The sequence below is a fragment of the Pinus tabuliformis genome, chromosome X, assembly GCF_031772625.1.
Source record: "Pinus tabuliformis cultivar Carrire ecotype Pingquan chromosome X, CPIR1, whole genome shotgun sequence".
Taxonomy (NCBI): Eukaryota; Viridiplantae; Streptophyta; class Pinopsida; order Pinales; family Pinaceae; genus Pinus; species Pinus tabuliformis.
The window spans coordinates 1,350,317,729-1,350,330,176 of record NC_142308.1 but is presented as its reverse complement, the minus strand read 5'-3'; positions in this window follow the sequence as shown (position 1 = coordinate 1,350,330,176).

Below are 12,448 nucleotides of genomic sequence, written 5' to 3'. Positions count from 1 at the left end.
CGAAATGAGGTTCTTTTGACTCCCGCTATCAACAATGAACTGTATCGGGGAGCCCTTTACCCACATCTGGGAGTGGAAGAGACGCTCCTCCTCCTCTGGATCTTCGGGTTCATTTTTCTGGATCTTTGCGGTAGCAACAGTGGCGCTGGGGTCCGCATCAATGATCTGCTTCCCTTTTCATACCCCTTATCGGGTTCTGACTCGAGTCGGAACATGCATCTGATTCTGAAACCTTTAGCTCAGCCACCAGTGACTGCTTGGCCCGACACTCACTTGTGTTGTGAGTGGAGCTCTTATGGAACTCGCACCATTTTCCAGTGTCCTTTCTCGGCTTCGCGGCGCTGTTCTTTGCTTGCAGCTTCGGCTGGTTGTCTTGGGCTGTCCCGCCTTGGCTTTGTCCTTTGTTCTGTGGTTTAGGGGCACCTTTCCCCTGCTTTGGATTCGCAGATCCAAAGTCTCGCTTCTTTTGTTTAAACTTCTGCTCGACCTTGACGGCATACCGGTATGCTGCGCCGAGCGAGGGGATGTTTAGGAATTGTATTTCTTCCTGGATGTACTTGTGCAGGCAGCCACGGTATTTGAGTATCAAATGTTGCTCCGAATCCTTGATACCCAACTTTGTGCGAAGGGTATGGAAAAGATTGGTGAACTCCGGCACGTCTTGGTCCCTTCCCTGCCGCAGCGTGGTCCACTTTATGTATTCATCCTCATAGCTCCGACAGGGTAGTACTGCTCCTTGATAGCATCCCGGAACGAATCCCAGGTGGGTGCGGCTGAAAATAGTGAGCCAGTACTTTCATCCTTCTGCTCGCAGTAGGTTTCCCACCAGTCCTTGACGTGGGGGCCTGCTTTGAGGAGAGCAAAAACAATCTTTTCCCGACTCGAAAATTCATGAATAGAAAAATAACCCTCTAGCAGATTTAACCATTTATCTACGGCATCTGCGTCTATCTGACCTTCGAATATGGGGATTTCAAAATTAACTTGTACCTTAAAGGGTGTGGCGTTTCCAGAGTAGCTGCTGGAAGCCGATGCGTTGCTTCTCGGTAGCCGCTGAAGGATCTGGGCAAAATTGTCCATCATCGCGTTCCGTTGTCGCTCGAGGGCTTCTTCGAGCAAGATTTTGATGGGATATCCTGCCCCCTCGTCTTTCTTCTCGTCCGCCATGGGAGGCCGTCGGGATTTGCGAGGCTGGTCTTGCAAAGGTTCAACCAGTTCAAGCCCTAACTCCTTATATCCCGACCTTGTTGGGGACATGCAAAGAAAAACAGAGAAAAAGCAGACCGCTCTGATACCACTGATCCGGATTTAAACAGGAACGCAACAAATTACAGAGATAACCATATACACAAAGATGCAGCGGAAATAATACTTCATTTCATTAATGGAAAATACTCAAATATGCTTACAACAGAAATGGAAATAAACTAGCTAGGGCGATGGTAGCTTATCTCTGAGAAGAGATGTGATGGCTACATGCCTCTGAACTGTCTTACAATGAGGCTCGAAGGCCTATTTATTGTTGAGAAACAATGGAAAACCCTTCACATTCCAAAACCTAACCCTAGAAGATGAAACACCAAATTGTGGGCCCCGTTTTTGGGTAAGTTGGTACATCAACTTCCCGGGGTCGCAAATTGGTCATACTATCTCCGTTTGACGTGCATGATAGCCCGTTGGAAAGATCTCTCCGAGGACTACGACGGAAAAGACGATTTTTATCAGAAAAATTGCTGGCGGTAGATTTCCCAAAAAACGTCGTTTAGGGCCTCAAAACGGCTCCGGAAGTTCAGGACCCGAAAAACTGCTAAAAATAGTAAGTTGTGCTACAATTAAGGAAACTGAAAATGCTGAGAAAGACAATGGTGGGGGTCCAGGTGGACTTGGCAGGTGGCCACCAATATCCACCTGGATCATTACTGCCATTGATTACTTTACTAAGTGGGTTGAAGCAATTCCTTTAAAGACAACGAACTCTGAGGCAATTATGGAATTCATTGACCAATTCATTATTACCAGGTTTGGTGTCCCGAATGCTCTTGTTTTTTATAATGCATCTTATTTCTCTGGAAATTCTGTGTTTGAGTTCGCTATCAAAGGGGATTTAAATTGAGGTATTCTGCAAATTACTACCCTCAGGGCAATGGTTTGGCAGAGTCCACCAATAAAAACCTTATTAGAATTATTAAGCAAACTATTGAACAGAATCATAAAAACTGGCATAAATCTTTGATATTTGCACTATGGGCTGATAGAATAACACAAAAAGCCTCTATAGGCACTTCTCCATTCAATCTAGTGTATGGAAAGGAATCTGTCATACCAGCTAACTTAGTGCTCCCATCCTTAGCTTTAGTGCAGTTTATTGAATAAAGTCCCTCATCTTCTATTCAACTAAGACACGATCAATTTTTGAAACTTGAAGAAGAAAGGGAAAAAGCCAGAATTATACATGCAAAACATCAGCAAATTATCAAGTCATCTTTTGATACAACTTCAACCAGTTCAAAAAAATTACACGTTGGTGATCTAGTTTTGAAATGGGACAAAGCCCATGAGGATAAAGGAAAACACACAAAGTTCCATAAAATGTGGCTTGGACCATTTCAAATAAATGAGAAGAGAGGCCCTTCTACTTTCATTCTGCAAGATCTATCAGGAAAGAGAGACTCTCTTCCTGTTAACGGCCTTATCTTGAAAAAAATCTTCAATTGAGGTGGTAACCCCCTCTCCCTTTGTAAATATTCAATTTTCAGCTAAATTTTTGTACATAGATTAGATTTTTAGGATTTTGGAAAAATAAAGTTAGCCTTCCATTGGTCTTTACTATATTGAAAAGTTTCTCAAAAGAAACAGTTATGATATTTGCTTTTAAAATGGAAGCCTTAAACGAAAAGAAGATTTCTAGGAAATTAGGTATATTTAGATTCTGAAACCCATTTTATTTTTGTGAACTCTTCTCAAAGATTAGAAGTACTGTAAACCATTTTAATGTTTTTAAGCAGCCTAAAAATGGTTATAAATACAAAACTGATACTGATTCAATCTTAGCATCTTCAACTCTTATCCTATCATCCATCTTCTCTTAAGGAGAAAATTGTTCATCCCATTCATCAAGGGTTATAATTACTCAGAGTGTAATTCTAAAATATATTTGAGGTAAAAGATAAGAGGCCTTATCACAAGCCTGCTTACCATGATCATAAGGAAATAGTTCAACTGACATTACCAATACTGCATATCAAAACAGGGTAATGGCTTATAATTATAACACAAGGGCTCTCATCACGAGCCAGTTTGTTCAGTTAAATTACAACCAGTGAGTGGCATTGTCAAACAGCCGGCTACCAAACTAGGACAATGGCTTTTTATCTTACAAAATAAAGAAAAGAAAAAATGATACAAAAATATGAAAACATATTTCTGGATTCATTATTTTTTAATTATACTCTGAAATGGATGGAATAATGAATGATAAAATGGTTAAAAGGTATCCCTGTCGAGACTATAGATGTTTGCTGGTAGCAGAGGCTCTACCTGTGACAAAGGAGTCATTATAAAGATAAGTTGGAAAATTTTTGGTTTTATCAATAGCAACCAATTAAGGCTAATTTGAAACATAGAATGTATTTAATTGTAACATGAGAAGAGAATAGCAGAAATAGTTATCATTACATTCAGAATTTATGTTTGCCTAGTTATATTAGATTTTTTGCTCGGATAAGATTTTCAGATTAAAAAGTTTAAGCATTTTAACTTTTCCCAGAGATAACTGTTTCTCCCAGTGAATCGCCAATTGTTGTGCTATACAACAACCCCCCATTTCATAAAATTTTTCTTTAAAAATCATAATATAAAATGTGTCCCTTTTAAATATAGATGTGTGAATAAATTGGTATTAACTTATTATTAGAAAAAACCCTCATCAAAAGGTCTGACTGAAATATGATATCCCCTTTTAAACAATGATAAAATAGGTCTTTTAAACAAATCATAAAGCTTTTTATTATTACGATAAAGCGATCGCAATATCGCATATTGTAATAATAAGAGGAACATAAATAAAGTCCCATTGAATTACTCCATTCGAAAAGTGAAATCGCTATCGGATATCGGGGAAAGGCAAAGCGCATCATTTATAAGGCATCCCCGATTCCTCCGATGCGATAAAAGGTATCGCTATCGGCAATCAGCTGTGGTGATCAATGCATTAATTGTGACACCTTCAAATCTCCCGATGCGATAAGGCGTATCGTCATCGGCGATCGGCAATTTCGCAATGGCATAAATAAAGTGACCCAAGCCCTGTCCCAATTGCGATGCATTAAATCAGGGCACGTGTTTCTAAGCATATTAAATATTGGCATGCATTATATCACCTTTGGTGATTGAACGATATTTTGGACTATTATGAAAACCCTCCCTTTCACGTTGCTAATCATCAAATGCGATTAGCCGCCAAAAATCTAAGCCACGCTTGAATCAATTATTGACCATATAGACATTATGATGGATATTTAAAAGCTCCCTTATCATCATTGACAGGTGAAGTGGCCCATTAATGAAGCAGTTATGCCGAGATTTTCCACTTAGATTCTATCTGCGCAATTTCACTATGATCTTTGATTATTCGTTAAAAGATATAACTCTTCCATATTGGCTCATGTTATCTATTTCTCTGTCTCACGCTCGTTTCCTTCCTTGTGCAGAATTCCGTCGAAGTATTAAGTTTAAAGCAATTGGGAAAGAAATCTAAGAGATCCGTTGCGGCAGCGGCCCCTGCAGTAATAGTCCAGCCCACCAGTGACCCAGGACCAAGCAAAAAGGGCCTAATTTCGAACACTACATGTCTCGGCCTTGGAAATACAAGCTGGAAAAGCATCTATAATTTAATTCAGGCAGAAGAACCAGAGGAAGTGTCGGAAGAAGCTACTGCAGGCTCAACTAATAAATCAGAAGCCTCGCTGAAAGATTTGGCCGACTCATTTTTACACAGGATAGCAGCTCGGGAGAAAATTCTCCCTTACACTGATGTGGTCAGATGGGTAGTCGAACAAATTCCTATTTCTAATAGGACCTTTTGTACAGTTGATGGAAGAGTTTTCGGTTCACTTCAGCCTCACAACTTGAGGAAAATGTACCATTTGCCCGAACCTAAAAAGAAATACAACAAAGCTTTTTTGGAGAAATTCGCAGAGGAGAATGAGACAGAATCAGCCCCGATTAGACAGTGGAGACAGAATCCCGCAAAGCACAAACATGAATCATCGAGTAAGTACTCCGTGGATTCCTTAACATCTCCTTATTGTTACGCTGGGGCAATGATGTGTAGGATATGGGAATGCATGATTTAGCAAAATTTAATATCAAAATGGTTCCTTTAATGGAAGCGGCAACTAGTAGTTATGTCTCAGATTGGGCGAATATATTGTCTGATAAATTAGCCTCTGCAATTCTTGATTTTAGATTCAATTCACGCAAAACCACCAGGACTATTCCCCCCTTCTATTACAGTGCTTATGTTATGGATATGCTTTGCTTTAATTCCAAATACCCGATACTTGGGTGGAGGTGGACGTCACAGGACCCTAAGCCAATCCACATCTATCATCAAATGTTATGGAAGGCACATTATAAACACCACTTGTATCAAATCTGTAATGGTTTCATGCTGCCTATCTATTATGCCATTTTTGATATGCCTTCCCCAAGGATTTCTGAGGAGGCAGAAGTTGACTTGACTGCTGTGGGAAATTGGTTCGGGAAAGATAAATTCACATATATGCGGGTGTTTGGTAGCACCACAAGACCCCATGTCCTCCCATTGTATGTACTGGATAAATTGTTGGCACGAGAATTAGCTTACCAAATCACAACCGCTGGAACGTCCAAAACTCTTAGGACTTCCAAAAAGCAGCTATGGCCCATATTCCCTTTGAGATGCAGTGTTTATACCATACTTTATTGGAAACATGCTGATAAGGAGATAGGAAAAATTAATATGCTCAATCTTGTGACCATTCCTAACAGGAAATTCGATCCCCGGAAGGTTGCCTATAATGTGCTTGAACATGCCAAACTTACTAAGTTTGAACATGAGAAAGATGAATTTGATGATCTATTTTCTTTAGCAGAATCATTGTCTCAGGTTAAAACATTGGCCAGGATGAAATATAATGATGAAGGACTGGTAGAATTCAATAGGCTCAGAGAGCAGAGGTTGCAAACTCTGCCTCTGGATTTATTGGCTACTACACCAACAACTAAGTCAAGCGAGCCTGGGCAGAAGAGTATTGACGAGCCTCCTGCTACAGAGAAAATTCCCAAAAACGGAAAAGAGTCAAAAAAAGGTAAAGAGAAGGAAACAGAGTAGGATAAAGAAAAGAAGTAGGACAGTGAAGTTATTGATTTAGAGACTCAAATTGATCCCAAACTCCTCTAAGAGTGGCAACAATTTGACTCTATTATAAACAATCCCGAGACTTCTCAAGGATTCGGTACACCCCAAGTGACATTCAATCAAGAAACAACCACAACTACGGTTCCAAGTGAAGGGACCAGCGGCCTACCCAGTAGCAAAGATGTGGAAATAATCCCCAAAGATCCATCCGATCAAATTGTTTTACAAATAGAAGAAATACCACCATTAGATGTCTTTTATAGTCCTAAACACAGGGCTGTGATGAAAAGACAGAGGAAAAGGAGGAGACTTGATCAATATTCCCTTTTGCCAGATCAAACAGAGATGGCTAATGTGGTGTGGAAGGAGGAATTGAACCCTTCCAATGACCTTATGAAACTCTCCCAGTATGCCGGAGCATATTCGACAGCCACCATGGATAAAGCCTCGAAAGTGAGCAGTCTCCTTAAGGAAAAAGATCAAATGATTGATTCATTGCAGTCGCAGGTGTCTGAAGCATAGCGGAAAATAGAACAATTGGAACAACAACTATCAACACAACGGTAGACAAGCAACCAATTAAATGAGCAATTGCTCAAAGAGAAACAGAGAATAGATTCGAGTGCAGTGCAGAAATAGAAGGAATTGTCCGAACCATTGACCAGATTAAAGGCGATGAATGAAAAAATGAGCAAGACTAAGGATGAGCAAATCGCTCAAATGTCACAAGAAGTAGAAAAGTTTAGGAGCCTTCCTCAAGTAGCAGAGTTCAGAACAGAAGCTCTACAAATCAATAAGGCATTGATTACATAACTAAAACTACTATGTCATAACATTTCTCTGGATGAACCTCTTTGTGAGATTACTACATCAATAGTTGATAAATCATTTGAATCTAGACAGGATTTAGAACAAGCTGATGAGACCTTAACCAGTTTTCTTGCTTGACAAGACTCCCTTGAAGGACAGGCTTCAGATCTGCCCAAAATTCTAGAGTCACACAAAGACATCTTGTTCCTAGAATGGCAGACGCAACTAATGAAGGCAGAAAGAGAAACCTCAAGATGTCGGTTATCTACTAGCAATTTAATTGAATTTTTCAATGACACTCTTTATCTGTCTAATATGATTTCACAGTGTAATCCAGGAAAATTGATATCCGCCAAAGCCTTGGAACAAACATGCAATCAGGAATTGGAAAAGAAAGGAAGACTAATCGCTGGCATCCAAAGTTTAACTTGGGATACCTTTTGGTTTTTCTTAATCAAGCCATACAGTCAGAGGGCCGCACTCAAATGTTTAACTGATGCCATCAGTTGCATGATCCCCGAGATCCAAGATGCCACATATTCAACTCAACTGAATTCTCGCCTAAGTCGCCCTCCAGAGTTGCAACCAATGCTAGATATCTGCCAGCTCAAGCCGAAGGGAGATCATCCGAAACAATGAATCATGTTGTCGACTGACGACAAGCTGATTTTGAGGAGATATTCATAGCATAGTTGTACCAATTAAATAACACTTTTATTTTGTAATTAGTTAGCTTAATTAGTATTCATAGGCCCTTTCATGCATTTGGAAATGGTCCTCAGTTTTTGTATAAACTCAAATCAGAAAGTCACACTATTGTGCTTCTGATCTATTTTTTATAAAGACTGGGCCAGTATTCTGAATTTTGACAAAGAAAGCTTTGATGATATGTGCACTATTGCCTTTTGTGGAAGTGTTTCTAAGTTGGAAAAAGGAATTTGAATGCGATTGATATCGGGAGTGACTCAAATAAAATATGGTACATTATCTATGTTCTTGTGTCATTTTTATGTGAATCGGCATTCGTTTAAATTTTGCTATCATTGAATATATGTATGTATTTTAACAGCAATCCTTGTACTTTTCACTATTGAATGTCTAAGGATTGTTATTCTTTCAATCATATCTATTTCTATGATATATATGAGGAATAGTGTAATAATGTTTGCTTGATTGCTTTGCTCAACTATTTGGGCTTAGTAATTATCATATGAATAAAAATCTTTGTTTACCAACAAGAGTCATCTATATGTCTGTTTTTGAGTGAAGACCATCCAAAGTTATGCTAAAAGCAAAAATTTCCCGGGATAGGATAGTTGTTTATAATTTTATTTTTAGATTAAATCATTCATCCATTATCATTAGATATTAGAGAATCAATCATTTATCCATCCTATTTACCAATCATTGGGAAACTGGTCCCATTATATCCAGTCGGAGCCACCACACCAAATGGAAAAGGAGCTTCCTTTAAGGTCCGGACCGGGTGGTTATCCCCAATGTTGGTGTAGTGATTTTCGAGGCATCAACAGGTCCCTAGTATTAGTTCTCAATGGTTTTGGACCATGGTTTGAGTAAGGCCCAAGACTATAAAAAGGGAAGGAGATCATTTGGCAAGGGCATGGACTTATGTGTTGAATATCTTGTGAGGGGCAAGAACTGGAATACTGGTGATTGGTTGGTGAGTCACAGCTGGATCTGAATCAAGGAGGAGCCTGACCATTACACGATGGTTAAGATCTATTGATGGGTCGAGATATCAAGGCTTGAATAGTAGTATCATTGTGTGATTTTGATCTATTATATTTGGCGAATGATTAGATCTATAAATCTAATAATATGGTATAATTGACATCTGATTAAGTAAAAGGATAAATTATCTTTTATAGATCTGTACACAGGTTCGACACGGCAGAGGCACGTATACACGTAGATTAAGGAAGTGAAGACTGCGTATACGCTGGTTGGCTTTGGCATATTTGCGTATGTACACAAGTTTATATTGGTGAAGAAGTTTACGTCTCTTGAAATATATTTTAGCTGCTTCTATTTATTGCTACAGTGTTCTGGATTCAGAATTGGTGTCTAGTTACTGGTACTACTTTTTGGTTACAACATTCTGAGAAGTTATTGGTTGATTCAGTATTTGTACAAAGGAGATTAGTTGTTGCAGATCTACTTAATGTTTGATTGATATTCATGGATCCAGTCTGAAAATTTATGAAACGTGGTCCCTGGAAGAAAATAGAAGGTTGAAGCCTTCTGTAAGTCAGCACCTACGTACTAGTACCTCAGCTAGTACAAGAGCTAAGGGGGTTGTAGCTCCCTTCCAGGAGAAGCTGGAGAACGAGAGAAGGTTGTAGGCTTCTACAAGTAGAAGCCTGTGTGCTGGTATAAGATTCCACCTGTACAAAATCATTGTAAAAAGAAGTTTCTAATTGAAAGAAGATAGAGACATATTGCAGCAGGTGGTTTGCACCCACATTGGGTTTCCACCTTATATCTTGTGTTCTTTTTTGTGACTATCTGCTCTACTTTTCTGTTCCTGCTTATTATTATATGGTTCTGACACACAGATTAATGATCAACATCTGAAGAATAAATTAAATTAGAAGTCTGGAAGTTATACGCTAGTTTCTTATTCAGAGTTGCGTATACACGCTGTTTTCATTAACTGAAGTAGCGTATACAAATCTTTATATAAATTGAAAAAGAATTTGACTTAATAATATTGATGCACCCTCCCTCTCAGTATTATTTTCAACATCACCTGCTTGTGGCAATTTTCCTTGTTGAACAACTGCTTCACCTAGTTCATGCACCGACACTTTGTCTTTAAGGTGTTGCTCTGGATGGAGCCTCCAACAAGTGGCTATTTGATGGCTATTTCTGTCGCAATAACTGCAATAGGTCTTCTTCCTCTAGATCTGTTTAACATGTTTATTTACCTGTTATTGAGAGGGTCTTTCACACCTCATCTTTTTGTGTGCTACCACTCTTTTCCAACACTTAGAAAATGTATGGTTATGTAATCCACAAAAGGTACATGTTTTTTGATGCCATGTCGTACATTCATCGTTAAAAACATGATTATAATTGAAATGAACATTCGAATGTCAAGAGTGGCTATACCTTTCCTTGTTGTCTCTAGTGTAAGTATGGCATTGAGATCTTGTCTCAACTCTTTCCCCGCAATGGAAACTGTCATGGGATTATGGGGATGTGTTCCCATCATTCTCTTTCCTCGACGATTTTTACAATGTCTCGAAAGAATATGACACCTTCGAGCATTCTCCCTCGATGTGTCTCAAGCTTGCAAATTGAGGTCTCTGCATAACCTCTGATGGTTGAGTTATGTCCTTGTTATTAACACCAAATTCTTTTTCGTCCTTGTGCCTCGTCCTAGTAAGGTGCCTCATGTTTGTCCCTGTAATTGGGATCTCCAAATCTCCAACAGAAATCATACTATGTGAAGACAAAACCGAAAGGAAGTCAACATCTTTTACCTCCTCTGTCAATTTGGAAAGAACTGATGAGGGCTTCTCATCATCTAACATACCCAAGTCCTACCTGATGAGGTAATTCTTCTACTTTGATGGGGTTGAAAATGCCTTGGCCATTAATGCCCAAGAATTTTCCTTCATACCCCATTTTCTTCAACAATTTGGAGCCAATTCCTGTGGTATGATTTTCAAAAACAACGAAATCATCATCAGGAAACATACATGAATTCGGAGAATTACATTTTACCTCACATGGGTCACACTGTAGCTTTTCCAAAGCCTCGTCCTTTACTTGCAGCTGTCGTAGCAAACTATGTTTCTCCTATTTCTCTTCTTGTAGACGCATCTTCAATTCAACTTTCTTTGTTTGAATATTATGTTTGGTGTGCTTTAATTCTTCCAGGGCCTCTTCTATGGCTTGGAACTGAAGCTGCAATCGCTCCTTTTCCTCTGTCTCTTTCTGTAGAGTTTCATACATTATTTCCACTCTTTTGGAAATTTTGAGCATGGTCTCGTACATCGCTTTTTCATCCTCTGTTGTTGTACATTCCATTTTTCACATTGCAATTCACATCAACGCAAAGACCGCTCTGATACGACTTGATCCAGGTCCGAGTGTGATGAAGGACCCTTCCAAGACCTTTTACTTTCGTGATGTGTTAAAATTGCATTTTTAAAAGAACATAAATGAATACATCTACATGCTATGAAGAAGAGGAACATGTCAACCATCAGCAACATAAAAAACATGAGCCGTTGATAACGGAGTTCATTCAGGAGGGACTATGTCTCCGGGCACCGGTGTCAAGATCGTGTAGGTCACTGCATTGAGTGTTGTCAATATTAATGATGTACATAAGAGGTGATGTCGCTATCATGTAAGGAAAATTCCCTCATGCAGGAGTGGATCCAAGAGATGTTCCACTACAGGAACCCTTAGTCAAAAGACTCCTATCAGTATGACACAAAACTCATGCATGATGATCATCCTGCCAACATGGCATAAAAGGGACCTCAATGCAAACATACATGATGACAACATGAGTATACCATCAAAATACAACAAATGGATCTCAAAACATAACATGAAGAATATGACAACAAGTACATCACATAGACGATTCTACGTCACATCAAGTAGGAATCATGAAAGCAAGTAATAAACAAGATCCCTCGTCAACATCAAATAGGGATCTATGCAACACAATGCATAGCAAAAGAAGTAAATGAACACACTACATATACCTCACATCTAGGGGCCATCTGAAGAAGCGGATGTCAAACTGCTGAAGTTGCTCGTTCCATCATTCTCACGACATCAATCGCGTGGAAATGGCTACTCGCACATGAATGCTGACACCTGAATTCCACTTAGAAAAGTGGCTAAAGAATAGAACGATAAAATGAGAAATATAAATGAACCATTAGATTTGTTGCATCGAATAGTGCAAAATTGACTGTCTAATTTTTGAATTTGAGAAATTAAGAATCTGGGGCTCAAGCAATTTTTTAGATACCCCCTAGATTCCTCAAAGATTTTGCTCCATGGGTGGACTAGAAATCTGCAACTCAAAAGGTGAATATGTCCTTGCCATTGCGGTCCCTACGGAGAACCATGAAAAATGACTATAAACTTGACTATATTCCAACATGGAGGAAATTTACCTCGGGAAAATTTCAAGGATCATGGTTCCACTCCTTGTTTCTACAGCAGTCATGGTTCCACCTCCATACT